Below are 6,264 nucleotides of genomic sequence, written 5' to 3'. Positions count from 1 at the left end.
TGAAAATGATAGTGTTAATCACCCTGTTTTTTTAGTGGTGTGGAAGAAAAATAATTATATTAATGTACTCTCAATTATAATGGTTGCTGGTGCTTTATAAATTTAATTTTCATGCTATGAGTCGAATTGGCTGTCAGTTATGTTTGTCTTTACCAAAGAGTCTTTTGACCTAAATGTTGACGGACACGTATTGCAGTTTGAGTTATTTTGCCTAATGCTTATCAGACCCATGTACTCACTGCCTTTTATATACACAATTCCTTATATTCATTTCTTTGAAAGACCGACAACCTAAGGTCTTATCCTGTACTCCTTTTGGTTGTCTGCTTTTTAGTATTTTGTCGGATTCTCACCAAGACCAGCTGAAAGTCATCATGTTCTCTCTCCCTTTGAATCTCCCAGCCCTCTCCACTCCCATAAAAGCATATAAATGTCAGAAAATGTAAAATTAGCTAAGTGCAAATCATTGTGGATGTTTACCATCTCAGTGGTTTGGACTCCGTGGTACCATGAAGGAAATAAATGTTCTCTGCAATGTACTTTTTGTTGTGGACAGTGAATTAATTGTTTCTTACAGATTGAGTAGTAGGATTTACACCGAGTCTGTTAAAAACAAAATTCCACAACAGTAGTAAATGTTAGGTTTTAGATGTAAATTTTGGTGTGAAGCACAATTGGTGTAAATTGCATTATTATTATATTTGTGAAATGGCAACAGGTTGCTTGCAGTCATGATGCCGTTTGAGGCGTTGTTTTACTCCATTTGATTTGTTTTATTCTTGCACGTTTTCACGTTCTTCCCTTCCTGGTTCAATCCCCAACTCTATGAGCCGAAAGCCAAAAGCTTGTTACTTGTTACTTGAAAAATCAATGATTTTTCAAGTATATTGGTGAGTCGATTTTGTTGTTCTGTCTGTCTGTCTGTCTGTCTGTCTGTCTGTCTGTCTGTCTGTCTGTCTATTTGTCTGTCTGTTTATCGCCTACAGGTTACAATTTTAAACTGATCTTCACGAAACTTCACCACATGGTAGAGTTTGTCTTAAAGAAGAAGTGTATTGTTTTTGAGATCAAATGGTCAACATAGGCCAAAGGTCAATAACTTAGGAAATATTTCTAAAATCCTCAATTTTCATCTGATTGAGTTGAAATTTGAAGAGGATTTATATTTCAAGTCACTAAATTAAACCAGCCAATTATTTTTGAGGTCAAATTTGTTTTATGGATTTTGCAAGTATCGTGCTCTGCATGACGTCTTCTTCTTGTTAATTGTCTATTTGTTACTTGCAAAATCGAAGATTTTTCAAGTATGTTGGTCAGTTGATTTTGTTATTCTGTCTGTTTGTCTGTCAATCGCCAACAGGTCACAAATTAAAACCGATCTTCACGAAACTTCACCAAGTTGTGGAGTTAGTCTCAACTGAGAAGCCAATTGATTTAGAGGTCAAAGGTAATCTTGAGGTCAAATTTCTAAAATAGTAATTTTTCATCCGATTGACTTGAAAATTAAACAGCAATTGCATCTGGCAATTGCTGACACCCTGCCCTACTCACCAAACTCTCTTCCCATGGTATTCAAGGCCATCTCCACTCATGGCTCGCAGACTTCCTCTCCTGTCGCAGTCAACGTGTGGCCCTAAATGGAGTTCTTTCATCCCCTCTTCCTGTGCAGGCTGGAGTTCCTCAAGGTAGCGTTCTGGGCCCTGTTCTTTTTCTGGTTTTCATCAATGATCTCTCGGACTCTCTGGAAAATCCTCTATTTCTCTTTGCCGACGACTCCACCCTCTGCCGTACCATCTGTTATCCCTCAGACCGGCAAGCAGCAGCTTCTTCGCTCACTGCAGATCTGGATAAAATCACAAACTGGTCCAACACGTGGAACATGTCTTTCAATCCAGACAAATCTCACACTCTCACTATGTCTCTTCGAAAGGACCGTTTACAAAACCCCCCCATCCACTTTCTCAACAATCCTCTGGAAGAAGTCTTTTCTTTCAAGCTTCTAGGTCTCACTATCTGCCATGACCTTTCCTGGGAAAGTCACATTTCCAACCTCGCCTCAAAAGCCAGTCGCCGACTGGGAATCCTCCGTCGTGCTAAGTCCTTCCTCGGCCCCCTTGAGCTCCTGACCACTTACAAAGCTTTTGTCCGTAGCCTGATGGAGTACTGCTCTCCCCTCTGGGCTGGTGCTCCTGCCTCCCACCTTTCTCGGCTTAACGCTGTCGAAACCAGGGCATTTAAGATCATCGGCATCTCCCGCAATGAAGCTGTGTCTTTGGGCCTCTCACTCAATCACCGCAGGTTGGTCGGTGGTCTTTCTGTCTTCTACCGACTCCTCTCCAGCCTTGCCCCACCTGCTCTCTCTGCGATTTGTCCCCACCACATTTCCACAGGGCGCTCAAGGTCCGCCAACAACCCCCTTCTGGTAAAACTACCAAAATCACGAATCACTGCTCATCTTCACTCTTTCATTCCTCTTTTTTCCCGCCTTTGGAATAAACTTCCTCACTCTATTCTTTCCCATTCTTCCCTCCAGGCTTTCAAAACAGCTGTTCACCACCACCTCTTATCTTCCCCCATCCAAATCCTCGATCTTTTCTACCCCCGATAATCCACCCAAGCCCACTTCCTTCATTTCTCCTGCTTTCCTTCCTGAAAGTCCCTGAAATGTCCATCTTCTCTTCGCCATGTTCCCCGTCCCATCCCCATCCCTCTCCCTCCCACAGTTCACCTAATGTGTCTGTTCCCCACTGTTTTGTCCCTTCCACTCCCGCCCCTCTTGTCTCATGCCTCCTTGCTGTGAGTTGTGTGTTTGCTCTCATACGAGCCTCGACCAAGGTATACAAAAAAAAAAAAAAAATCGACCATCACTGAATTGGGAAACCAACGATTTTTGGGATTAAAAGGCAAAGGTCAACTCAAGGTCAAACTTCGAAAATCATCAATTTCAATCTGAAAAATAATCCATTTTCACCTGATTGTCCTGAGCTTTGATTAAGATTGTCAATTTTAATCTTAATGAAATAGACAATTTGATGTATCCATGGCAACCTTTGGAGAGGGGGGTGGATTTTGCAAGAATTGTGCTTTGCATGACATATTTTTCTTGTTTGTTTGTCTGTCTGCACACAATGTGCTAACATAGGCCATAAACGCCCACTGGTGGTAGCCAGTATAAGACATCTTTTTTTCCTACTGCGTCCCTCCATAAAATATGTCCAATGAGAATGTGAGTACGTCTATAAAGTATGTGCAATTAAAATACAAGTATGTCGATAATTTTACAACATGAGCACATCTATAAATTGCGTACTATTAGAATGCTAGTATGTTTATAAAGATTTACGATTAAGAACGTGAGTACATCCATAAAGTACGGACTATAAAAATACGTCTACATCAGTGAAATACGTGTATCTATAAAATGTGTACATGCACCTACAAAATACAAGTGAGGACGTGATGAAAAGTCGTGCCTCCTATTGTTTTTCTCCAAAACAGGAAAACTTATTCAAATGAAACAAAGCGCAGTTCACACATTCGTTCTTCCCTGCACTGGGTGTGAAGTTTCATTTTGTTTTTACACGAGATGTCTCAATGGTACGTGAGTGAAGATGATGGAGGGCAGCACGACGTTTTAGTGCTGTGAAGTGCTGGAGATGAGAGTTGGAGATAGCACTACAATCCTAAGTGTCCACCACAAATGATCACGAACGCCCGCTTCTCCCCATTAGAGTTTCATCTCTTTCCCCAAACCTAAGGAACACCTTCATGGAGAGCATATCTCTTCTGACGATGATGTCAAGGCTGATGTGACGTGCTGGTTAAGTCAGCAGGACGCTCAGTTCCATCGTGATGGCATCACAAAACTACTTGAACGTGGGTAGAAATGTGTGGACTGCAGTATTGATTATGTTGAGAAATAAATATGCATCATGATAGAATAAGGATTGATGTGAGTACCTGCATTGTTTCATCCAAATAGCTCTACCTGTTTTGGAGAAAAATAATAAAGGAGGCATTACTCTTCAACACATCGTCGTACGACTGGAACATTAATCTATGCAATAAAACGGAAAATGTCTGGTTTTCCTCTGTATGAACATATCAACCCACACACCAGCACCATACAAATATGTCCTGGTGAGTGTCTGCAATTTCCGATTGCTCTTGGTAATCAGTGCTATTGGTCGGTTTACCATTCTGCACTGGTGCCTTGTCATCATGTGTGAGCAAGAAATATATTTTTAAAGGAAAACAAAGGTAGACCTCAAACAAAGGCTGGGAATGTTACATCCTGACCAGGCCTGATGAGTCTTTCATTGCTTTGGGTGAATTAATCGCTGAAAACATAAAAAAAAACATATCGACACAGATGTTTATGAATCGTTGTGGAAATCAAAGGCAAACATACATACCTCGGGGGACGTCTGTCCACTCGCAGCTGGTCCTTGGCCATCCCTGATGGTAGGTACGAAATGAGGGGGGCACGGTGGGGACAATATGCCTGGTGTTGGCTTAATGCTTAGGGTGGTGGGTTTGGGATCTCACTCAGCTGTTGAATTAATACCAAGTGGGGTTGACTCAGCCCGTCATCCTTCCGAGGTCGGCAAAATGAGTGCCAGCATGCTGGTATCCTGTGCCGGAGTGGTAACCCGTCCAGGATTGCATCCAATTGCCAAGGAGACTGCTTGGGTAGCACCAACGCTCTGCACAGAGTGTGGTCCCAATGGATGGATGGTGGGGGTGATGGAAATGGTGGATGGTAGATGTCATAATAAAGTTTCACACCTTGTGAATGTGTTGTTGGAAGTCAAATGGGAGCAATTCATTCATTTTGCTTGTTTTGTGATCTTATTCAAAAATAACGAGAAAGGCACTCCCCTGGTTGAGCACATAGCTCTGCTAAGCTGAACACTCTAGGTTTTGTATCCACTGTTCGGTCAGATCTGCATCCGGACATGAACCAAAATCGAATCGGCTTGTTCTGGTCACATAACCAACTCATCAACCAAGTTTCGTCTGAATCTGTCCATAACCTTTTGAGCTATCCTGATCACAGATTTTTTTTTTTGGGGGGGGGGGGGCTGCGTGAACGAGTTCGGTTCCATTGAAGGACTATGTTGGAATCCTTGTGCATGACGTAATACCACAATGTGTAGGTTTATTTTGTGCACTGGTAGTCACAAGGGGCCACTGCGAGAAGGCAACCTGGTTAAACCACATGTGCGGTTGGGAAAGGATTGTGTAATTTATTCAGTACCTGTGATAACTTGTCCACTCCCTGTCAAAAAAAAATGTGGAATCCTTCACGAATCAACAGTAATCATCATTAATTAATGATGCTGAAGGAGACATTAGGAGACAATCATCATTAAGACGTTAATTGGGAGACATCATTAATGCTGAACTGAAAATAAAAAAATCAACAAAAGTTCAGAGTTTAACGAAATGTCCAGGGATGTGTTCGGTTACCAAGCAGCTCACTATAGTGCTTGCTAAGCCAGCCGTTCCTTATCAACGGGTTCGAATGGAGTGCTTGCTTGAGTGCTTAAGCCGCTTGGCGAGCACTCTACAATAAACTCAGCAACGTAACACACCCACCTGGTTCTCCACAATATAATTAAATGACGAACTCATGGTAAATTGAATTGAGGAATACAGAACCAGCCTTGGTGAATTGGCTTGAGAGGCTCATGGTGCTCAATTCATGTGGGAGAGAACTTTATGAGGGCGGAGGGGGGGGGGTGGTCATTCGGGGGTGTTCTCGGAGAAACACATATTGGGGTAAAAACAGACGTTTCACCATCAATTGTACACGTCACAATGTCCAGTGGGCTTTTTACAACATTGACAATTGTTACACAAATAGGACATTGTACGGTCTTTCCCCTTCCCTTCACTCGGCGTGTCTATTTCTGGCAAAAAGACTGCATCCAATGTATCGAATCTATCCATGCATCCATCCATCCATCCATTCAATGTATCCAATCCATCCAATGTATCCAATCCATTCATCCATCCAATGTATCCAATCCATCCATCCAATGTATCCAATCCATCCATAAATCCATCCAATATATCCAATCCATCCATCCAATGTATCCAATCCATCCATCAATCCAATGTATCCAATCGATCCATCCAATGTATCCAATCCATCCATCCATCCAATGTATCCAATCCATTCATCCATCCAATGTATCCAATCCATCTAATCCATCCAATCCATCCATGCATCCAATGTGTCCAATCCATCCATCCAAT

The sequence above is a fragment of the Eptatretus burgeri genome, chromosome 18, assembly GCF_056783735.1.
Source record: "Eptatretus burgeri isolate ZD-2024b chromosome 18, Ebu_testis_v1, whole genome shotgun sequence".
NCBI lineage: Eukaryota > Metazoa > Chordata > Myxini > Myxiniformes > Myxinidae > Eptatretus > Eptatretus burgeri.
Note: the sequence above shows the minus strand (reverse complement) of the source record.